This window comes from Hevea brasiliensis, chromosome 8, assembly GCF_030052815.1.
Source record: "Hevea brasiliensis isolate MT/VB/25A 57/8 chromosome 8, ASM3005281v1, whole genome shotgun sequence".
NCBI classification, from domain to species: Eukaryota; Viridiplantae; Streptophyta; class Magnoliopsida; order Malpighiales; family Euphorbiaceae; genus Hevea; species Hevea brasiliensis.
In genome coordinates, this window is record NC_079500.1 from 58,071,256 (window position 1) to 58,097,921 (window position 26,666).

Genomic DNA, 26,666 nt, shown 5'->3' on the forward strand with positions numbered 1-26,666 from the left:
AACTGGAATTAAAAGAGAACATAATATTCATAGCAAATGGAGTTTGACATAAACCATGACTCCAGCTTGAGTTGGGATTTTGTAACAGAGAGATTCTAGTGCATGGTAACATATGATTATAGGTTCATTTAAGGTAAACCTTATTACTAATTGGGTGTCCATGGCATGCTATGCTAGGTGTTAACCATGGTTTATGAGGTGCATAAAATGATTTAGAGAAATCATTTATGGTAAGAAAGAGTTCTGATGATATTAAGAGTTGATATAATGTCTCATTGCCAATTAGTGATAAGCCTAGTAAGTCACACACATACACAAGTAGTCACCTAATTAAATATTCTTTAATTAATTAATTAAAGAGTTTAATTGATTAATTAAATAGGTTTGGTTTGCAATTAGATTGCAAAGTTTTTAGCATGACTTGAAACCAAATCTAGATTATTGGATATATAGTATAAGTTAAATTTATATTTAAAGTGTTTAAATATGAATTTAATTAATGAGAAATTAATTAATAGAGATTAATTAATTAATTTATATTTGATATAAATTAATTAGAAGAATAAAAATAATTATTTTGAGTTAAGAACTCAAAATTAAGACACAGGGACATTTTGGTCATTTCGCAGTGTGACACATGGCACCATGAGATGGTGACACATGGCATTACACATAAGCTTGCCAAATATTTTTTTTTAATCATGTAAGATAATTAAAATTAAGATTAAATATAGGTTTGACACTTGGCACAATGTGATTGGGTCACTTAAAACTAGAGCTAATCAAAGGGTGACATGTGGCAAGGGTTTAATGTGTTAATCTAGCTATATAAGTGTTATTATGAGAAAATAAAATACAACCAGCAGCCACACTCCTTTGTCATGCCATTTTGTAGCTTTCCCTCTCTTCCTCTTCATCTCTCATCAATTCAAAGAGATTAGCCATCAATCTCTTGAATTAAAAATACTAGAAATTGTTTCTAGTGTCCTGTTTACATCTCTAATCTCTTAAAAGGCAGAACTTGAATTTCTAATTAATAGAAAAAACTTTAGAAGCTGTTCAAGGGCTGCCATAGGTGTTCTTAGTGTGGACAAGCTAGTGGGACAACATTTGGTATCCTGAAGACGAATCTCAAAGGCGCAAATACGCTGCAGTGCATCAAGAGGTTAGTGTAATCATTCTAGATTTAATCTAGGGTTCTAAAATTAATCTGATTAATTTTAAAATCTTAAATGGCAAATACAGATCTAAAAAACATATTAAAAGAGTTTTAATATTGTAGAAAGAGATGATTCTCATTGATTTCAATTAATCTGTACATGGGTATATATATACAATTGATTCCTATAATTGTGTTCTACTAATTAAGAAGAAATCCTAAATAAGAAATCCTAAATAAGAATACAGAATACAGAATATACAGAGAAATAATATAGTGATTGACTTTCCATAACACTCCCCCTCAAGTTGGAGCATAGATGTTAATTATGCCCAACATGTTACAAATGTAGTCAATCCTAGCTCCATTCAGAGCTTTTGTGAAAATATCTCCTAACTGCTCTCCAGTTTTAATGTGTCCTCTTGAGATGATCTTTTGTTGAATCTTTTCATGAATAATGTGACAATCAATCTCAATATGTTTGGTCCGCTCATGAAACCCCGGATTAGAAGCAATATGAAGAGCAGCTTGATTATCACACAACAATTTCTCAGGCAGGGAGGTCTTAAAACCTTTCTCATCTAGTAATTGAAGAATCCACATTACCTCACATACTGATTGTGCCATGGCTCTGTATTCGGATTCAGCACTAGATCGAGAAACTACACTCTGCTTCTTGCTTCTCCAAGACACTAAATTTCCTCCAATAAAAACGCAATATCCAGTAGTTGACCTCCTGTCAACCTTAGATCCAGCCCAGTTGGCATCTGAAAAACATTCAACATTCAAATGCCCATGATTACCATATAGCAAACCTCTTCCTAGAGCGCCCTTTAGATAACACAAGATTTGTTCTAAGGCTTCCCAATGAGCAATAGTTGGGGAAGACATAAACTGACTTACCACACTAACGGCATAAGCAATGTCAGGACTAGTGACTGTAAGATAGTTCAATTTTCCTACCAATCTCCTGTATCTCTCTGGATTTTCAAACAAGTCACTATCCCCTGCTAACAGTTGTAAAGTTGGAGTCATTGGTGCGCTACAAGGCTTAGCACCTAATTTTCCTGTCTTTGTCAATAGATCGAGGACATATTTTCTTTGAGATAAGAAAATACCCTTCTTACTTCTCATAACTTCTATAACCAAGAAATACTTTAACAATCCCAAGTCTTTGGTATGAAACTGAGTTTGGAGGAAGGTTTTAAGAGATGAAATACCTGTAGAGTCACTCCCAGTGATGACAATGTCATCCACATAGACTACCAAGAGAATTAGACCAGCCTCAGATTGCCTATAAAATACTGAGTGGTCACACTTACTCTTTGCATACCAAATTCCTGTACTGCTTCACTAAATCTCCCAAACCATGCCCTAGGGCTTTGTTTCAAGCCATAAAGAGACTTCCGAAGCCTACAAACTTTACCCAACTCCCCCTGAGCAATAAACCCAGGTGGTTGCTCCATATACCCCTCCTCCTGAAGATTACCGTGAAGGAAAGCATTCTTGATATCTAATTGATGCAGGGCCCAATCATATGTAGCTGCTAAAGAGATAAACAAGCGAATAGAAGTAAGTTTAGCTACAGAAGAAAAAGTATCAGAGTAATCAACCCCATATGTCTGAGCATATCCTTTTGCTACAAGGCATGCTTTTAACCTAGCCATAGAACCATCAGGATTTACCTTTACTATAAATACCCATTTGCAACCAATAGCTTTCTTAGCGGTGGGCAAAGGCAATAGTTCTCATGTACCATTAACATCTAAAGCCTCCAATTCCTCTTTTATAGCATCACACCAGCCAGGATGAGACAGTGCCTCATCAACAGTATTAGGGATAGGAACAGAGTCTAAAGAAGTAACAAAACACCGAGAACAAGAAGATAATTGATTATAAGAAACAAAAAAAGAGATAGGATAAGTACATGAACGTTTACCTTTACGAAGAGTAATGGGTAAGTCTAGATCAGAATCATGATCAGTATGAGGTACAGGATCTCCCAACAAAGTAGCTGGTGGAGGATCTGAGTCAGGAATCTCCAATCTCCTGGAATAAACATGAACAACGGGAGGTCGAGTAGGTCTAGAGACAGAAGGAACAGGTTGTGGGAGAGGACTAGACATTGGTTGGATAGTATATAATAAGAGATCATCCTCCTCCCCCTGACTATCGTACACAGATGAAGGAGGGAAAAATGGAGTGGACTCAAAAAATGTGACATCTGCAGAAACAAGATAATGATTAAGAGTAGGAGAGAAACAACGGTACCGTTTTTGGAGCCGGGAGTACCCAATGAAGACACATTTGAGAGATTTTGGATCCAATTTAGTAACCTGTGGACGAACATCACGCACAAAACAGGTACAACCAAAAATACGGGGTTCAATAGGGAACAAAGATTTTGTAGGAAACAAAGTAGTATAAGGAATATCCCCATTAAGGACAGAAGATGGCATACGATTGATCAAAAAATATGCCGTAGAAACTGCATCCGCCCAAAAGTGTTTAGGTACTTTCATCTGAAAAGAAGAGCAAAAGTTACCTCAAGAAGATGATGATTTTTTCTTTCGGCCACGCCATTTTGGGATGAGGTATCCACACAGGAAGTCTGATGAAGAATGCCATTTTATGTCATATAAGGCTGAAATTGTGCTGAAAAGTATTCTTTGGCATTGTCACTTCTTAATATGCACACAGAAATATTAAATTGAGTTTTGATTTCATTACAAAAGGCACAAAAGATAGAAAACAACTCAAAATGATTCTTCATTAAATATAACCAGGTAACACGAGAGTAATCATCAACAAAAGTAACAAAATAACGAAATCCAGTTTTAGATGTAACAGAACAAGGACCCCAAACATCAGAATGAACTAACTCAAAAGGGGATGAAGCCCGTTATTGACTCTAAACATAGAAGGCAAATGATGATGTTTTGCAAACTGACACGACTCACATTCTAGTACTGATAAAGACTGAAATTGAGGACACAACTTCTTCGTGATAGACAAAGAAGGATGACCCAATCTACAATGAGCTTCAAGAGGTGTTAAGGTACTGGAGCAAACAAGCGACCGCGATACATGATTTTCCAGAATGTAGAGACCACCTGACTCGCGTCCTCTACCAATAATCTGCTTCGTCGTAAGATCCATAAACAAACACTGGTTAGGAAAAAAGGAAACAGAACAATTTAAGGTACGAGTAAGGTTACTAACAGAAAGTAGATTAAAAGAGAATTTTAGTAGACACAAAACAGAAGACAAAGAATTTGACGAAGTCGGGTTCGCAGTTCCAGAACCAATGACACAAGAAGTAGAACCATCAGTTAAAGTAACAATAGATGAAGTGTGATTAGACTGAAAAGCAGATAGAAGACTAGAATTACCTGTCATGTGATCTGTCGAGCCAGAATCAATAACCCATTTGGATGAAGAAGACACAAGGCATATAGTGGATTTACCTGACTCAGCGATCGCAGTGACAGGGGAACTGGTAGGCTTTAGAGATGCCTGATACTGGGAAAATTGTGTAAAATCCTCTGCAGATACCAAAATAGTTTTCCCAGAGGAAGATACTGTAGAATTCTCTGCTATCATATTTGCCATCTGTGATCGCTGATTTTTCTTCTGAAGTTGCGGACAATTATATTTGTATGGCCAGGCTCATGGCAATAATAACAAATGACTCCTCTTGAGTCCTGATTAGAACTAGCCTCTCCATTACACTGATTACTTCTGTTGCCTGTAATTTCTCCTCTACTTCCTCTTCTATTACCCTGTTGTCCATTTGGATTAAGGCTAATAAGAGCACTACTGGCAGGTTGTGAAGATTGAGTACTCTCTGTACAAAGGACCCATGTGAATGTTTCATGCAAAGAGGAAATCTCAGAACTGGAGAGAATCTGAGATTTAGCAGTCTGATACTCTGAAGGAAGGCCTGCAAGAAAACTCATAACAGCCAGTTGCTCCCGTTGGGCCTGCTGAACTTTCACATCAGGACTAAAAGGCAATAATACATTAAGTTCCTCATATACCCGTTTAAAATCCATAAAATAAGATGTGAGAGACTTATCTTCTTTCTCAGCACGGTAGAATGCCTTACAAACATCATAAATACGGGAGATATTCCCTTTACCAGAATATAGAAAATCCAAGTAATCCATCAATTCCTTAACAAATTTACAGTGATTAATTAAACTAATTACCTCACTATGAATCGAGTTCTGAAGCTGCAAAAACAACCGAGCATCCTCCCTTAGCCAAGTTTGTCATGTATCATCAGTAGGTGGATCTTTAGTAAGGTGATCATCCTTATCAATGCTACGCAAATAGACCCTAACAGTCTTACTCCACTCCAGGTAATTTGAACCATTAAGTTTGTGTTCTGTGATCTTAGTCATCACCGGAATCACATCAGAAATAACATTCTTATTGTCTGCCATTTGTTGAGACAAAGAAAACTAACCAAAACGCTAATCCAAAGTGCTTATAGCAGCAAAATAACCCAAAATCACAAATCAAGCAAATACCAAAATAGGATCTAAGAGCTAAACCTCAGGAGTCCTTTAATGGTATACTGGATCAAGCAACAGCACACAGTGGTGGAATGAGGGGTTTGAGGCAACACCGGCGATGTTGATCGGGGTTAAAACGGCTGGTCGATGGCCAAGGTCTCTCCTGAGCTGAGCAGTGTGAACAAATAGTCACCCTAGATTGATGACCTGCTCTGATACCATGTAGAAAGAGATGATTCTCATTGATTTCAATTAATCTGTACATGGGTATATCTATACAATTGATTCCTATAATTGTGTTTTACTAATTAGGAAGAAATCCTAAATAAGAAATCCTAAATAGGAATACAGAATACAGAATATACAGAGAAATAATATAGTGATTGACTTTCCATAACATAGTGATTGACTTTCCTTAACAAATATGTTGTTTATTATTGAAATCAAATAGTTAAAAATAAATCTTGCATGATGCATGTGACCCTAGGTGAAAATTTTTGAATTCAGTAGTATAAACTTGTGTTTTTCACGCTTCTGTTCCTTTAGGAAATGCTGTCTAAGGAGGTGGTACGTAAGTGAGACCATGGCGACTCCACCATCTTTCCTAGGCATTACCTGGTGTATTTTATATAATTCTAATGAATGATATTTCACCTCACGCCCCCCTCCCACATGCCCACAAAGGTTGATAAATACAGGAAGTTTGAGGACGGACTGAATGACAACATTAGACTGATAGTCACATCTCACCACTTCACAGACTTCTCCCTGTTAATAGCATCAGCTCTGGATGTGGAGAGAGTCAGAAATGAAGAGCAGTCCAGGAGGGATAGGCAACGTAAGAGGGGTTATGGATCTGGTTAGTCCGGTTCAGTAGCCACTTTTAGTAAGAAGCCCAAGGAGTCTCAAGGTTAGACTCAGGGTCGAGGTAAGAGCAGGATAGTCTGGTGCATCAGTGGGTAGTTCTTTGGGTGCAGCTACACGGGGATCAGCCCCTATACCAGCTTGCTCACATTGTGGGAGGAACCACAGAGGAGACTGCAGACTATTGACTGGGGGATGCTTTAGATGTGGGTCTACAGATTGTCCACAGAGGAGTGCTAGTGTTCCCACTGCTCCACCCCAAACAGAGAGACCTACCTCAGTAGCACAGAGGGGTAGAAGACCTGCGAGGCCTGATACAGCTGGTACATTACAGAGTCCTACTGCAGAGATAGTTCAGAGGCAAGAGACCAGAGTAACACCTCGTGTTTATACTATCAGAGCTCGAGAGAAGCCAAAGCCAGCTGATGTCATAAGGGGTACTTTCTTTTTCCATGATCTATCTATTTGTGCATTAATTGACCCTAGTTCCACACATTCATATTTGTGTATCATGCCGCCAGTTGATAGAGGGGTACAGATAGAGGAGTTAGAGGAGGACATACAAGTTACTAACCCTTTAGGCCATAGTGCTGCAGTGAAAAAGGTCTATAAGGGCTGTCCTCTGAAAATACAAGGCTATGAGTTTCCAATTGACCTAATTGAACTACCATTCCATGAGTTTAATGTTGTAACATTCCATCTTCGTAGTCTGTATGTCCTACTATTCTGATAGCTAATGCCTACCCCAGAAAGTCAGAATGTCTGGAACAACACTTAATTGACAGTGAGGAAATATAAAATAGTGAAATATATGATGAGAAAAATTAAGGAGAAATAAAAGAGATAAAATGTGACTAAGTTAAACAAGTCGAACCCGTAGCGATGGGTGATCGCACCGGGAAGTTACGGCGAGGACTGTTAACTAGACCTGGACTACGGGAAACTCGGTGAAATATTTTTGGGATATAATTAAAGGTCTAATGAGGTGTAATTAATATTGAAAATGTCAAAGGAAAAAATTAATAAGTTAGTATAAATGAAAAACAAAAATTAAAGAAATCGGCGGTACAAGGAGTAAATCGGTGTTACTGAAAAGGTCCGAACTTGACTCCAAGAGGAGTATTTTGGTCAATTAACACCTAGAGTTGACTTTTGACCTCAATGTCCATTAAAAATAAGTGGTATTATACTTTGAAAATGTCATGAAAAATAAAAATGAGGTACATTATATAAATTGTAGAAGAAATGAGGCAAATATGCAAATTATGGAACTTTAAGTAATTAAATCATTAATTTATGGTTAGTGCTCCACTATGTGGGATTAGTGGACATATAAAACCAAGTGGACAGCATGCAAATTCACTTTCTTCCTCATTTTTTTCACTTTGCCGAATTATTTTCTCAAGTTCTTCTATGGCCAAATGTTCTTCTAAGCTCTCCTCCCATGGCCGTTTCATGTAAGCCTTCATCTACCCATCTTCAAGCCTTGATTTTAATAAGTTCCTTCATTAAACTTAGTCTACACATCATGGGCAGTGTATTGGGAGCAAAAAGAAAGAGTTTTAGTGAAGCTTGTTAAAGCTCAAATTAAGGTTAGTGCTAATTTTCCTTACCTCACTTAATTAAACTTTGTACTAAGGTTGAGATGAGTTGAATTATTGAAAAATTGAAAGAATTGCATGAGTATTTAATGGTGATTGAATTTGGCAGCCATGGAACCTAAAGAGATTTGAATTATCTTTACATGTATTTGATGGGAAATGATATTGATTAAGGTAATTAGAGGTCCTAGCAAATTAACTTTATGTGTATGTTGAGATTGAGTAATTGAATTAGGAGTTTTAAAGAATTGTTGAAGACCTTGGATAATTGTTGAATTGGGGCAGCCTTGAGAAGCATGAAAATGGTTAATTTATGCATATAATTGTTGATTAATGATGCTCAATTTATGTGATTATAAGTAGTAGAATTTACTTGTAAGAGTACATGTGAGGTTGACAATGTGAAAGTGGGTTTTGAACAATTTTTGAAGACTTGGACAATTGACCTTGAAATTGGTAGCCTATAATGTTATGAAATTGTATGTGATTTTATGTAATATATTGATGAGATGTGATAGTGTTAAATTGTGAGCAGCATGTGTAGTTGATATTGAGGTATGAGTATATGGAAGTGTATGTGTAATATTGATATTGAGGTATGTTAAATTTTGGTGGAAGTGAATGTTGAACTTGAATGGTATATTGTGTGCATTGAGCACTTGAGTGTTCTACTCAAAATGCTTGCTAGAATTGTGTACAATATATATAGAAGTGCCATGATTAAATGTTTAAGTATTGGGGGGAGGAGGATTGTCAAAATTGGAAGTGTAATGTTCAAATGTAAGTTGTGTATGTTGGCAGCACCTAAAGTAGGTCATAAGTGAAAAACTGTGAACCCAATTGGTATGAGGCTAATGGGCAGTGAAACTAGACACCAAATAGGCCAACTTTTCATGCAGAAATGTTGTCAAAATTCTGCCTAAAAACTGACCTTAAAAATGACTAAATCTGGAATGGCAACCTTGCAACCCAGATTTTTGACCATATGAACAGTAGTCATTAGGATGACCATAACTCACTCAAAACAGGTCCAATTGACATGAAATTTTTACCATGGATAGTTAGACCTAGAGCTACAATTCTTATGAAGACACCAAAGCCCAGAAATGGCCAGAACCAAGTCAAATAGCTTGTATAAGTTCCGGTATAAAAACTACCAGAACCAGAAATAACCTAAAGTTGCCATTTTAGTGCAATTTGTCCAGCTTTAGTAAATTTACTATATCTTGGTCTATAGAACTCAAACATACCTGAAATTTTGCCCCAAGTGTAATAAGATATAGAGCTACAATTTTTCTTCTTTAACTAGAAGCTAAAAACCAAGAAAAATAGGACTTTAAGCTAAATCAATCTAGCACACAAAAATTGAGAACTTGACATTTACATACAATGAGGTTTGAAATAATTTGGCAATAAATGCCAACTTGTAAAAATGGTAAATTGTACTATATTGGTAGCATATTGAAATGCAAAATGTGAAATATTAGTAATATTAAAATTTATTCACTTAGAGTGCATCAAAGGTCAACATTATAGGTTGACTAATGAAATGAATTGAAGGGAATAGTACTATGAAAATTTAGATTTTGGATTTTATTGTTAGAAATAATTTAACTGAGTATTGAAACACTTTAAATTATATATTTCAGTTGAAAAAGATATTGAAAAGTATAAGGAACATTTAGTCAAAGCCTAGAGGCGACTCAAACCAGGTCTGTGCACAATGTTTTTTTATATTCACTGCTTTTACCAGAAAATTTGTTTGGAGAAATGAGTTATGAATAATTTTTTATTGTTTTGGCTTTGGGAATTTTATTTGGAAATTATTGTGTTGCCTACTTTGTAAATGGAAATTTTGAGATAAATTGTGTTTAGTGGTATCGGAGCAAAGTAGGGACGGTGATACGTAATGCCTATGATTCCTGGGAACTCTCACGCGTGAACTCAGGAGCTTGCAGGGATGGCGATACGTAATGCCTGCAAGTGCTCTGATAGGTACACTATATTCCTCCTCCATTTATGGGGTAAGTATGACTATATTCCTCCCTCTTTGACTTGCCAATCTGAGGTGAGTATGGATAAGTTCTCATTAGCTAGCTAGCCACTTCCCTCATTGATTTCGATTAGTGGGGTGAGTTTGCCTTGTCGTAGTGTACAACATGATATGTTTAGAAATTCTGTGTCATGACCTAAGATGTATTATTGATTGGCAACACTATGTTATTAAATTGTTTGATTAAATTTGTGTTATATGAGCTTTGAAAATTGTGACATGAAATTGTAAATCATTTGAATTATGAATTGTCGATAAATGTTTTATATACCGCATTTTAAATGGTTATTGTGCACCACTGAGTAAATTTTACTCAGCGATAGCTTTTTCATTGCTATCGCAGGTAGACAGACAGACAGAGCAGCAGAGTAAGCTGCTTGTGCTACACTTTGGGATTTTACCAGGTATATTGAGTATACCACTTCCTTGTAAATATTATTGTAATGCATATGCACTGTATGTATATATTTTACTTAGTCTTGAGCAGTTGTAAACTAAAGTTATAAATTATTTTAGCCTGTAAAAATGTTGTACTATAATTTTCTTATCTCAGCTTCGAAATACTTAGTCATTTTGCATTCTATTTTTGAAACTACTGAAAGTGATGTTGAATTGAGTTTGACTTATGTTTGAGAAAATTGATTTGTGTTGAGCCATATTGGAGTTTGGGACTGAAACAAATATATTGGAAGTGTTTTCTACAGGTTTTTGAAGAACTGTTTTGCTCCAAATACAAACGGCGCTCTGCCGAAATTTTTATAAAATTTGTGGCTATTTCAGACCTAATATGTGATTTAACTTTGATAAAAATTTTTTTTAACACATGTGAAAAGTGCTCACCACTGTAAAAAGAAATAAGAAAAGGTTTAAAATCCCTTGCAGTATATTTAATGGGTTATCAGTAGACGAAGTTTGACAATTTATTAGGTGTACTACGGGATCATGTTAAATCTTACGGAGGCGTAGGGTGTGACAGATGTGATACTAGGAATGGATTGGTTATCACATCATCAGGCGATAGTAGATTGTCAGCTGAAGAGAATTTCATTATAGACAACAGATAAGGATGAGATTACAGTTGTGGGTGAAGGAACGGTTTGTCTTTCTACTATCATATCAGCCACAGCAGCCAGAAGAATGATGAGGAAAGGCTGTGAGGCTTTCTTAGCACATGTGGTTAACATCGATAAGACTAGCCTGAGTTCACAAGACATCCCCACTGTATGTGACTTTTCGGATGTATTTCCGGAAGAGTTGCCGGGTTTGCCATCAAATAGAGAGGTGAAGTTTGCTATAGAGGTTATGCCAGGTACTGCACCAATCTTCATTGCTCCATATAGGATGGCACCCACTGAACTGAGAGAGTTGAAAGTTCAGTTACAGGAGCTACTGGATAAGGGCTTTATACACCCAATTGTGTCACCATAGGGAGCACCGATGTTATTTGTGAAGAAGAAAGATGGTACATTTCGGATTTGTATAGACTATCGACAGTTGAATAAGGTGACTATGAAAAACAAATATCCTTTACCACGGATAGATGATCTGTTTGATCAACTGAAGGGAGCTGGTGTATTCTCTAAGATAGATCTCAGATCAGGCTATTACCAGCTGATAGTAAAGGAGACAAATGTACCTAAAACTGCTTTCAGGTCCTGGTATGGACACTATGAGTTCCTAGTAATGCCATTTGGGCTGACAAATGCACTAGCAGCTTTCATGGACCTCATGAATCACATCTTTCATCTTTACTTGGATCGATTTGTTGTGGTCTTTATAGATGATATTCTGGTGTATTCTAAGAACCGGGAGGAGCATGATGAACACTTAATAGTAGTACTACAGACACTATGGGAAAAGAAGTTATATGCCAAGCTGTCCAAGTGTGACTTCTAGTTGGATGAGATATCCTTCCTTGGACACATTATATCAGCAGATGGGATCAGGGTGGATTCAAAGATGATTGAGGCAATAGTGGAATGGAAGCCTCCCAGGAATGTAACAGAGGTCAGAAGCTTCTTGGGGTTAGCTAGTTACTATAGGAGATTTGTTAAGGGATTCTCCATTATAGCAGCCCCACTGACTAAATTACTACATAAGAATGTCAAGTTTGACTGGAATAACAAATGCCAAGCTAGCTTTGAAAAGCTAAAGGCTATGCTCACAGAAGCTCCAATGTTGACACAGCCAAAGTTAGGGGAAAACTATGTGATATACAGTGATGCCTCTCATAACAGGCTCGGGTGTGTTCTGATGCAAGAAAGGAAAGTAGTTGCCTATGCTTCCAGACAGCTAAGGCCACATGAAAAGAACTACCTAACACATGATCTGGAATTGGCTGCAATAATATTTGCACTAAAGATATGGAGGCACTATCTGTATGGTGAGAAGTGTTATATCTACACTGATCACAAGAGTCTGAAGTACTTGCCAACCCAAAAGGAACTCAATCTGAAATAGAGGAGATGGATTGAATTTCTTAAAGATAATGACTGTGTGATTGACTTGTAACACCCTTACTGTAGCAATTCTGTACATTCTACTATTCCGGTGACCGGTATTGGTCCGGATAGCTAGAACATCTGGAAAAATATTTAGACTAAAGTGAGGAGCCATAATTAACTCAAATGTTAATAAGAAAAATTTAGGAAAAATTTTTGAAATAAAATACAACTAAGTTAAATGAGTTGATGCCCTAGCGATGAGTAACCTAGAGGGAAGTTGCGGTACTTGCAGTTAGGAGCCCTAAACCAGTGAGAAAATTTATGAGATAATTTTTGGGACTCCAGAGAAGAGTCATTGATGTCCTGATGGAATTAGAATACCAAGAAAATGCTTAGAAAATTTTTTCGATCGGTACAGACGATTTTGGCTCAATAAGCCAAACAGAGGGTATTTTGGTCATTTCGTCTACAGAGATGATTTTTGGCCGACTTGTCCAATTAAGTAAATAATTATTGTGATCTAAAATATGAATAAATATTGTTATAAATTAAAATGAAATTGAGTAAAAAAGAAAAGAAAAGAAAAATGAAATATAAGTAGATTAATTACATCATGCATGAGGTAATTAAAATTGCTAACCAATGGGAAATGGACAAGTCACTTAAAAGGGATAAAAACTAAATAAAAATGAGACAAAAATGAAAAAAGAAATCTGCTTCATCTTCCCCAATCAGCCGAATCAAGAGAGAGAGAAAAGGAAAAGAAAGAAAGAATGGAAGAAGGAGAAGGAGATGAATAGTAGCAGAAACAGGGGTTTAACAGGGGCAGCATGTTTCTCTTCCATCCAGGTGAGTTTGGGTCAACTTATACAGTTGATTTTTGGATATGTTTGAGGTATGTATGTGTAGAAGTTATGGTTAAATTTGGTGATTGTTAAACGGTTGGATTTGGAGAGATATATTGTTGAACACAGGTTGTCTGCAAGTTGAATTCTGAATTTTGGCTATTGAAATTTGAGAAAAATAAATAGTTATGATGCTTATAAAATTATGAAATTTGTTGCAAATGATATTTGGGATGTTGAGGCTGTTGTGTTAAAATTTGGTGAATTTTAGACATATGGTTTATGAGATATAAATTGTTTTGCATGAGCTGTTTGAGTAAGACTAATTTCTACAAAAATTTAGATTTTGAAGGGTTGAATGAATATTTTGATATCTCATGACTAATATTGTATAGAGATGTCTTAAATATATGGTTAAAATTTGGGATTTATCTGACGGTTAGATCATTATATATAATTTTGAATGCACAAGCTGCCAGATTAGGTATTAATGGTTTGTGGATTTGAGATTTATGACAGGAGTTTAGTCCAATTTAAGGGGAAATGCTGTTGAATTTTTATTGGATATTTAATTTGGGAAAGTGAAGTTATAATTGATTATGATTATTATGGTTCTAGAAGAAATCTTGAAGAATAACAAGCTCAAGTTTGGTTTCAAAAAGGTTAGTGCTAATTCATCCTTAAAACTTTGTATATATATCATGTGGAGTATGAAATGAGGGTGAAATTAAGAGAATTGAAACAAGTTTTGCATGAATAAATTCCACCAATTTTGGCAGCCTTAGGATACATTAGGGTTTCATTGATTAGATTGAGTTATAGTTGTACATGGCTGCCATTGAACATAAATTTAATGCTTTGATTCATTGATTGCATGTAAATGGAGAATTTAAGTTGTCGGAGTTAGGGTTTAGGGAACAAATTTATGATTTTGCTCATGTATTGGTGAACGGAAATTCTAATGTTCAATTAGGGACCATTTGGTTGTGTTTGAGTAAGAATTGAAGTGAATTATGCCATGGGAATTGAGGTTAGAGGTGATGCCTTGAGTGCCCTGTAGGTCTGGATGTGAGTCCAGCATGTTTGGGCAGCTATAACTTGGGTTGTGTAGGTTCAATTGGTGCAAGGCCCATTGGACATGAAATTAGACACATAATGGCACAACTTTGATGAAGGAATCCTATCCAGAAAACAAACTTAGGATGCCCTAAAAATTGACCAAATTCGGGTAACACACATTCTACCTAGGCAAAATGACCAAATGAGCAGTATTCATTCATTTGGTCATAACTCAATGTAGAAAGGTCCAATTGACCTGAAATTTATACCAATGGAAATCTGAGGCAATTTAGAACAACTTTCATGTAGAATAAAAACTCAAATTCTGGACTTAACTAAATGAAATTGCTAGCCAAAGTTGGACTACCAAATCTGGTAGAACCAAAAATTGCCCAGAAATTCTGGGTAAAGGCAATCCAACCAGTTACGGTGCAATAGCCATAACTTGAGTTAGAAAACTCAAAATGGGGTGATTCAAAAAGTGAAATATAACTAGACACAATAAAGAACAACTTTGATTATGAACACTTAGCCAAATTCTCATTGTAGAATGGTCTAATGGAACAGTGAACTCTAGCATCCAAAACTGAAATTTTTGATTTATTTTCCATTGATTAGAAGTATGGATAGGCAACTAATGCCAACACTTTTGGGAACCAAAATGTGGTAAATCTATGTGATTAAAACTCATGTAACTATTATATATGAGAAAGTCAATAGTTTGACTTAAATGACTAAATGAATAGTAACCTCACATGTTAAGTTCAAATATTCAAGAAATAACTTTGTAATATGCCCTAGTAGGCCTAATGTGATTGGTTTGGATAGGTTGACATGCCAATAGGGTTCTGATAGTAGTATTGCGATGATGTATGGCTCCATGCCATTATGTTATATGATAGCCTATGGCTATACTGATTATGATGGTATACTTGGCTTGATGCCTTATTGCTTTTATGGCCTATTAGCCATTATGTTTGCACACCAGGAGACACATTGTAACCAATGGTGTGACGGCCCGAGGTACTTGGTACTCAGTGCTAGTTTAGTCGTTTATCCAATCCGGTCAATTTGTATAGGTTACTTGGGCATGGAAAAGTATAAATGTAAGTGAATTGATTATTAAAGGAAGTAAGAAAATTAAATATCAAGATAAAGGACAAGAATGATTAAAATAAAATGAGGCTCAAAGTCATCAAAGAAAATGATTAATAAAATGCTAGAAAGAATTGAAATGAACTGGACTGATGAAAAAAAAAGTTATCTATTATTGAATGCACTAGGAACTTTAATTATTATGAAATAATTTAAGATAACCTAGAAGGTATTGAATTAAATGATACAAAAAGATTAATAATACAAATATAATTTAAATAAATGTTACAAATGTACTTTTCACAATAATATTAAGTTAAGAATAATGCTATTAGAATATTACTAAATTGTATATTCTTACTGTAACCTTATGAACTAAGCACCTCCGAAGAGGACTAAATTAGAAAAATAAAAAGGGGATATTAAATTTTAGAAACCTTATTAAAGCATAATTAGATCTAAATTATTTGAACCATGTTTTATTTCTATCTGTATTTTGTATATTATTTCTTTGTTATATTATTGCACCACTAAGCAGCAATGCTTAGCGCGATTGATTTGTTTCCTCGCGCAGGTACTGAAGGTAAAGCCCAGAAAAAAAATATTAAATAGAGATTTTGGAGTTCTGATCTGTAGAAGTGTCTGAAGTATTCAAGGTTGTCACCTCCACAGCAATGCATGTAAATAGGGCCCATATAGGTCATAATTTGTATGTTGTATAAAATGCTTAGTTATAGTATTGTAATGTAGATTATGAAAATGTAACTAATAGGTATGTAATGTAAATTAATAAATCGATTAGTTCATAAGTGATTAAATTGTATATCAAGTAAACTAATGAAGATTGAAAATTTTCATATATGGGTTGAGCATGAATGAAATTATATAGATTTGAATATGGAATTAAAATATATAGATGATGCATGAAATGATGAGATTTTTATTTTAAAATATTATTGAAATTGTCAAATAGGTGACTAATGAAACACGTCAAACGTTAATAAAATAGGGGAAACTCCATTAGTTTCTCCGTCGAAAAATAATTGATATTAAAAGATAATAACTTGAAAATGATTAAAGGAATAAAGTAAGATAAGATAGGGTGCTCCGACACCGAGTGTGGCATGCCTTGCTCGGCTACACTATAGTCGGGTGAGGGGTTGTCACATTTATTAGTATTAGAGGCATAGATAAGATAGGGTGCTCCGACACCGAATGTAGCACGCCTTACTCAGCTACACTGTAGTCGGGTGAGGGGTGTTACACGACTACCATCCTGGGAAGGCAAATATAGTGGCTGACGCACTGAGCAGGAAGTCCATGATGGCTTTAAGAGCATTAAATGCTCGGTTGTCTTTAGCACAGGATGGGGTACTTTTGGCTGAGTTGCATGTAAAGCCAATTTGGTTACAGCAAATACAATAAGTACAGCTAAGGGATAAAAAGTTGCTAACTGTTATGGGCAGAGTTAAAGAGAGGAAGAAAACTGATTATGAGTTGAAAGGAGATGGGTGCCTATATTATAAAGGCAGCATATGTGTACCAGGAGATGAGGAACTAAAGAAAATTGTCCTGAAAGAGGCACACAGTAGCTTCCATGCTATGCACCCAAGAAGTACTAAGACGTATCATGACCTAAAGGCACAGTACTGGTGGCCTGGAATGAAGAAAGAGATTGGTGATTTTGTGACCAGATGTCTGACATGGCAGCAGGTTAAGGCTGAGCATTAGGTTCCATCAACCTATATCTATACCAGAATGGAAATGAGACCGCATCACCATGAATTTTATCACTGGGCTGCCATTGACATAGAAGAAGCATGATACCATCTGGGGGATTATGAACAGATTAACAAAGTCAGCACACTTCCTACCTATCAGAATAGATTACTCACTGGAGAAATTAGCAGAAATCTACATAGCTGAGATAGTACAGTTACATGGAGTGCCAACATCGATCATATTTGACTAAGACCCGAGGTTTAGGAAGAAGCTACATGATTCGTTAGGCACTCAACTACACTCAGTAAGGCTTTTCATCCCCAAATGGATGGATAGTCCGAAAGGGTGATTTAGGTAACCCTTAAAACTTAGTAAATTATATAAATGTTAAAAGATTGATAATAATGACATGACTTGAATGACGTGATAGGTGCTGGAAGATATGCTTCAGAGTTGCATTATAGACTTTGAAGGAAGTTGGGAGAAGTATCTTCCTTTGGTAGAGTTTGCCAACAACAACAACTACCAAGCCAGCATAAAAATGGCTTCATATGAAGCATTGTATGGGGGGAGATGCAGGACTCCCTTGTGCTAGACAGAGATGGGTGAGGAGATAGTAGTGGGCCCAGACCTGGTAAGACAGACAAAAGAAAAAGTGAAGCTAATCAGAGATAACTTGAAAGCTGCCTCAGACAGACAGAAGTCCTATGCTGACCTAAAGAGAAAAGACATAGAGTATGAGGTTAGTGATAAGGTGTTTCTCAAGGTATCACCTTGGAAGAAAGTGTTAAGATTTGGCAAGAAAGGTAAGTGAAGCCCTAGGTTTATTGGTCCATACGATGTCATTGAACGTGTGGGTCCAGTAGCCTATAGGCTAGCTTTACCACCTGAGCTGGACAAGATTTGTAACACCCTCACCGTAGATAGTCTATACAATCTACTGTTCTGACAACTAACGTCTGTGCGGACAGCTACAGTATCTGGAACTACACTTAAATGATAGTGAGGAGATATAAAATGATGAAATAAATAATAAGAAAAATATGAGAAATATTAAGAGAAAATAAAAGAAAGGAAATGCAACTAGGTTAAACGAGTAAGAACTGTAGCGATGGGTGACCACACCGAGAAGTCACTGTGTAGACAGTTGATTGCCCTAGGACCACCGGGAACCCAGAGAAATAAATTATAGGACTTAATTAAAGGTCCACTAAAACACAAATGACATTGAAAATGTCAAAGAAAATTTAGTTAATCGGCATAAATGAAAATGAAAATTAAAGAAATCATCGAATTAGGGATTTAATCAGTATTACCAAAAAAGTGTGATTATAACCCGAAGATGGCCATTTTGGTCATTTGGCACCTAGAGTTGACTTTCAACCTAAATGTCCATTAAAAATGAGTGGTATTAAAATTTTAAAAATCCCATGAAAAATGAAATTACATATGTAAAGTAATTAAAGGAAATATGGGGGGATTTAAATGAAAAATCAAAACTTTAATATATAATAATTAAATTATATTTAGTGGGCATATAAATAGCCATAAGAAGATAAAGCTTGTCACACCCTACCCCTCTGTAAGGCATAACATGATCCCGTAGTATATCTAATGAATTACCAACTCCGTCTACTGATAACCCATTAAATACACTACAAGGGATTTTAAAAACTTTTCTTACTTCTTTTACAGTGGTGAGCACTATTTACAGGTGTTAAAAACTTTTTTGAACTGAAGTGATAGAACTAACACATTTGAATTATTTGGAATTTCTGTAAAAATTTTGGCAGAGTGCCATCTGTATTTTGGATAAAACAGTTCTTCAGAAAACCTGTAAAAAGCACTTCAATATTTTTCCAAATCTCAACTCCAACATATTTCTCAACACAACATATTTCTCAACTCAAATCCACAGTGATTTTCAAAGACTGAGATAAAAGAAATATAATACAATTTTTACAAGCCAAAATAACTCATAATTATTTTACAACTTCAATGTACAATTTTAATTTACAACTACTCAAAACCAAAAACAATATGTACATATAGTGGTCATACATTACAGTACAAAATGCAAAATGTAGGTATGCTCATTATACCCGGTAATCTCTCGCTGGAGGTACTAGCAGCCTAGTCTACTGCCCTGTCTGTCTGTCTACCTGCGACAGCAATAAAAAGCTATCGCTGAGATAATGTCTCAGTGGTGCACAACATTAACCAAATACAATTTAAATCACAATTCATAAATCATATAAATAGTGGATATTTAAAACCATAGTTAATTTCAAGACAGTAATTGTCAACAAGAATTCAAACTCCATTTCTCAATATCACAATAAATTTCAATAAGTCAGATCATGGTTGAATTCAAAAGACAGTATATGTCAATAAGAGTTTAAATTCATTTCACAATCTCACAATACATATCAATAAATCACATACAGCTTAATCATGTTCCAAAGTTCAATTCGTCCGAAAAGTAGATGGCTAATGAGGTATTCAATTCGTCCCAAAAGTCGATGACTAATGAGGAATAACATAGCTAGCTAGCAAAAATATGAGTACTCATCCAATTCGTCCTCAACAGGCACACACCTCAACACTTCAGCCAGAGAGGGAATTCAATTCGTCCCACTAGATAAGCTAGCGAGGAATACAATCAATATACATGATAGCTGTGGTTTCAAACCAGTTCCAATACTTTTCAATCAATAAGTATCCATCAATATCATTCAAATAATTTCTCACAGTTTTCAAATCATTTACAATGCTTTTCAAGCAATAAATATCCATTCAAACACATTTCCACAATTTAAAACAATAATGTACAAATAGTCATAATTCATTTCAATTGAAAAATTCAAATGAAATAGTTGTTGTATACAAACCTCTGATAACTGTCTCCTGGTCTGGACTCAATGTTTCCTTCCCTTTCCCTGAGTCTTTACTAATTGAGAAACACAATTTGAAGTGTTTCAGTACTAAATTAAACTGTCTCTATCGATAATGCTTGATAAGTAATTCACTGAAAGCTATTATTTGCTTAATCAACCTAATATATCGATCCTTGATGCGTTCTAGGTAAATTAGATTTTAACGTTACTAATATGTCACATTCGATAGTATTTTAGGATTGGTACATGTTACCGATTTCATTTCCTTGTTTAGTGCATTTTATTGCAACTTGCTGGATTCCGGGATACTAGTTTGACCTAGCCGGAAGACCTAGTTCCCTCGGTTTTTGGGTTTTGGTCAAAACTACAAACTTGTAGATCTATGTCTTATGGAACGCGGGGCAAAATTTCAGGTCATTCTGAGTTATGTAGACCAAGTTATGGTCATTTTACTATTGCTGGTCAAATGGCATCAAATTTGGTCATTTTAGGTCAATTTTGGTCAACTTTGGTTCTGCCAGTTTTTGGATCCGAATTTGTGCAAGCTGTTTGACTTGCTTATGGTCATTTCTGGGCTTTGGTGTCTTCATGAGACTTGTAGGTATGGGTCTTAGCTATTCATGGTTAAAATTTCAGGTCAATTGGACCTGTTTTGAGTGAGTTATGGCCTAAATACTAACTGCTGCCCAATTAGTCAATTTCCAGGTCTTAATTGTACTTAATCCGGATTTGGTCATTTTTCAAGTCACCTTGCAAGCAGAATTTTGGTATGTTTCCTTCATGAAAGTTGGCACATTTTGTGCCTAGTTTTACCTCCAATTGGTCTCATACCAATTGGAGTTACACATTTAGTGTTATGGGCTAAAATGCATACTGCCCTTAAATGCATTGCTTAACATCGATCAAATGCACATTCACTTGCTATAAGTCCACTTCCCTTACCAATTCTGATTTGGCACATTACCAAAACCATATATCACTTCACTTCAAAGTCACTTTGGGCAGAATACAATTATCTTCAATACACCAAATGAAACTCTAATTCACAAAGTCCAAATACAACCATAAATACACATAAACACTCCTAATTGTTACATACAATTTTCACAACCAATTTACATACATATTCATCAATCCTCAATGTCACAATTTACCCAATATCTTCATGAATTTAAACACTCATCAAGAAGCCTCAAGGCTGCCGAAATGCTTCACATTGCCAAAGTGTCCATAATTTCGTCAACTTCAATCCCAATTGCACAATCACCACATATACAAGGAAATAACTTACTAGGACATTAATCACCCTACTCAACATAATTTCCCATCAAATATATGTAAGAATAAATCATCAAATATACAACTCCATGGCTGTCCAAACTGGATATATCAATAACTCCTCAAAACTTAAAAATTTCTTCACAAAGCAAACACCCATAACATGTTTTCAAACTTTAACAAAGAAATATTCAAAAACTCAAACTTACCTATTGTTGGGACTTGCTTAATCTTCACTAAAACTTCTTAATATTGGTATCTACTTCTTCCTTGTGAAGTGGGGATAATTTTTAATGAAGAAACCTAGATGTTTAGAGGTGAAATGAAGGAGTTAATGGAGCTTGGAGCAAAACGGCAATGGAGGATGTCACCTTTCCATTTCGGCATGGATGAGAGAATTGGAGAAGATGAGATTTGCAGATTGTGTAATGGGTTTACACCTACCCATTTAGTGTCTATTTTATTCCTTAGTGGTCCACTTACACAAATTATTCATATTATATGTTAAATTCTCATTTATTCCACATTAAACCCATAATTTTTGCTATTTACTTTATATACCACCAATTTAATTTTTCATTATATTTTCCAAGTGTAATATTATTTATTTTTAATGGAAATTTAGGTCAAAAGATAATTCGGGATGTCGATTGACCATAATGCCCCTGTTCAGGTTGCATTCCCGATTTTTCGGTAACACCGGGTTTTGTCTGTTTTTCGATTTCTCACTTTTCCTTGTACTAATTATTTAATTTTTCTTTGATATTTCTAATGATATTTATACTTCAATTGATGTCTCTTTAAGTCCTAAAAATATTTTCCAGGGTTCCCCACAATCCAGAGCTAGTCAACGGTCCACGCCGTGACTTCCCGGTGCGATCACCCATCGCTAGGGTTCTCGGCTCGCTTAACTTGGTTACCTTTCTTTTCTATTATTTTTCCTTTGTTTTTCTTGTATTTTCTTTTCTTGTATTTCATTATTTTATGTCTCATCCCTCATATCAAAGTGTAGTTCTAGGCATCCTAGCTGTCCGGACAACACTGATCACCGGAACAGTAGAACGCACTACCGAACATAGGGGTGTTACAAAGCTCTCCACTAAGTCATCTTCTTCCTCATTCCATTCTCTCATTGCCGAATTCACTCTCCCAAAATCCTCCATGGAAGTACTCACATGCAAAGCTTAGAAATCTCTCATCTTTAACCTAAAACCACAAGTTGCCTTCATTAAACTCTGTCCTTACCTCTTGGGAAGACTACAACCAGTATAAGGGAGAAGAAATTCTAAGGTTTTAACAAGCTCAAGAAGAGGTTAGTGCTTAATCTCTTCACCTTTCTTCTTTAATTTTTTATTTAAGGTTGAAATGAGTTGTTATGAGGTGAAATTTGAAGAAATTGATGACGAATGGTGAACCCTCATTTCGGCAGCCATGGAAAATATGGGAAATTTTTTGATTTTTACATGTAATTGATGATTAGTGAGTTTGATTTAGTAGTTACATGTATTAGAATTTAATGGTATGTGTAAGTTTGAGGTTGACTAATTTGAATTGGGGTTTGAAGCAATTATTGAAGACTTGTTTAATTGCCTCATTTTGGGCAGCCTTGATTCCCATGAGAATTTGGTTAATTCATGTATGTAAGTGAAGATTTGTGATGTGGATTAAAGTAATTATATATTTTAGAAATTAATTGCATTGTAAGTTTGAGGTTGACAAACTGAATTAGGGTTTTGATTTCAAATTGGAGACTTGTACAAACTGCTGGAAATTTGTTGTATTGAGGTTTGATTGATAATAATTAAAAGTGCCATGATTGTCAATGTGGAGTTTGAGAGTTGGAGAATGAAATGAGTAGTGTAATGTCTTATACAGGTTGAGAATTTATTGTAAATAGTATTTATTTTAAGCCATAAGTGAAATTTTGTGGCCCCAATTGGTAGGAGGCCAATTAAAGGTAAAACTAGACCTAAAGTGGATCATTTTCTATGAAGAAGCTATGTCCAAATTCTGCCTAAAAAGTGACCAAAACTTTGCCCTAATTCGGATTACCAAAATGTGAACCTAGAATTTTGACTAAATGAATAGTGTTCATTAAATTAGCTAAAACTCATTGTAGTCATGTCCAAATGACCTGAATTTTGTACCATTGGAAAGCTTAGATATAAGCCTACAACTTTTGTGAAGAACACAAAGCCTAGAAATGCCATTAACCAAATGAAATTGCTTACAAAAGTTGGGACACCAAAACTGTCCAGAATCAAAACAGCCCAGAATTGCCTTTGTCTAGGCAACTTGACCAGTTTTGGAAAAGAGCCATCACTTGGTGCGTAAAACTCCAAATGACATGAAACCAGTGCTAAAATTTCAATAAGACATAGATTGGTATTTTTACCAAAATCTAGAAATCAAGAGAAATAGGTCAATTAGTTAGGTCAAGTTATTGTATAAATTCTGGAAAATTGCATAAGTGACCATTGAATCCAAAATAGTCTTTTAAGCATATCTTCCACTAGAAATCTTCAATTGAAATGAGCCATACCATTCTAGAAACCTGAGAAATAGATCTTCAACTTTGTTTCAGACATTTTCCTCAACTTATGAATGTAAGAAGCTTAAATATTAGGTCAAAGCTATTGACCTAATTGAAATCCTGTTGTTACAAGATACTTGAGTCCAGTCCAATAATATAGCTATAAGTAATTCTATATGACTTAAAAAATTGCAATTAGAAATTCTGAGTAACCATAAGACATAGGACCACAAATCCTATGAAGAACACTAGGCCTAAATGTTGCTACAACCTGTCCAAATAATTTGACAAAATATGATACCAAAACTGCCTAACTAAAGGAACCCGAATTTGCAACTGAACCAGTTATGGTTATTAGACCATAACTTGAGTTATACAAATCCAAATGACTTGATTCAAAAAGGAAAATAAAGATAAGACATAGAGGAACAACTTCCATTGAGGAAGTGTAGCTAAACAGTAGCCGTAAATTGCTCAATTTGATATGAAAAAACAAGATAGTAAAGGTAAACCTAAAGAAAGGTTCTTGGAATAAATTATTGACTTATCACTAATAAGTCATTACATGCTAAATTACATGAAACAAGTATGTGCGTCCAACTTTTCCCACTTTCCCACTACAAGGTGACATGAAATCAATTTTACATAAAATGTAAATTACCTAATTGGTTTGCTAAACACATAAGTCATAGGAAAATACACATGGAACCTATGTTTCCATCATATATTAAATAACAATACTATAAATATGTATAGTACATTACATAAAATAATGAGAGTGATAAATACATAAGTTATATGAATATGTACTTGAGACCTATGTTCCCACTATAATGACATGAAAATGGTATAAAGCATAGATAGTATATGAAGTGAAATAACAATATGTTATGAACCCATAATAGTACATAGCATGAAATAATAAGACTATAAGTGCTTAATAATACTAATTTGCCCAAAGTATATCTAGACTTATGTATATAGTTGGATCGATTGGTATACCAATTAGGGATTACATATAGCAGTACTGCCTACATGGAAAGTCATGGACTAACAATATATGTTTGATATGATTGTTATACAAGCTATATGCCTGCCCACTAGCCTTGTGCCTGACATGATAGATGTTATTGTGCATAATTATATTTCTGGCTTTAACAGCCTTCCCGCTGGCCTTGTGCCTGACAGACAGTTACATACAGGATATTATATGCCTGTCCGCTGGCCTTATGCCTAACATGACAGTTGTATACGGGATACTATATGCCTTCCCACTGGCCTTGTGCCTGGCATGACAGATGTATACAGGGTAGACATATGGCTCTTGTTAGTAGTATGCCCTAGAGCATATCATTTAGTATGTATCTTGTACATATTTTTAATAATAAAAGGCATTTCCACTTTTCCGTTTACATAATATATTTATATGTAATAGAAAAGGTCCATTGATATTTTGTTAGAAATATTATTCTTAAGTTGTTAAGAATATGAGTGACAATATTTCTAGCACAAAATATCATAAATAGGTTCACAATCGAGGATACTTCATAATAAGGACATGACTTATCCAGAAAGATTGTATTCATGTTTGTTCCCAAGTTATTTATATGAGATATAAATAAGATGGAATGGTGAGTCTCATGCCATATAACAAACTTGATAGGCACTTATAAATGATAAGTAGGTCAACTAGTGACACTTATGACAAGCACATGGAGTTTACTCTTGTCAATGTTTTGTTATAAATCATATCAGTGCATATAATCTTTAGACCTGAGATAGCATACTTATCTTGTATATAGGTAGTTTGACTTTAATACTGCTTTCATACTTGTACTATGTATGGGTATATGGGCATGTGTTGGCTCTCGCTAGTTATATATGGAGGTAGGTGTTGATCAAGATGGAATCTGTTCTCTAAGTAAATAGAGTTAAAATCCTATGTTCATTTAATTGTTCTTGATGTTTCAAGTTCCTGGCCAGACAGATAGATTTATTCGTAAAAGAGTTTCGATGAGAAAATCTTTTAATCAAGAACTGGAATTAAAAGAGAACATAATATTCATAGCAAATGGAGTTTGACATAAACCATGACTCAGCTTGAGTTGGGATTTTGTAACAGAGATTCTAGTGCATGGTAACATATGATTATAGGTTCATTTAAGGTAAATCTTATTACTAATTGGGTGGCCATGGCATGCTATGCTAGGTGTTAACCATGGTCTATGAGGTTCATAAAATGATTTAGAGAAATCGTTTATGGTAAGAAAGAGTTCTGATGATATTAAGAGTTGATATCATGTCTCATTGCCAATTAGTGATGAGCCTAGTAAGTCACACACATACACAAGTTATCACCTATTTAAATATGATTTAATTAATTAATTAAAGAGTTTAATTGATTAATTAAATAGATTTGGTTTGCAATTAAAATTGCAAAGTCCCTAGCATGACTTGAAACCAAATCTAGATTATTGGATGTGTAGTATAAATTAAATTTATATTTAAAGTGTTTAAATATGAATTTAATTGATGAGAAATTAATTAATAGAGATTAATTAATTAATTTATATTTGATATAAATTAATTAGAAGAA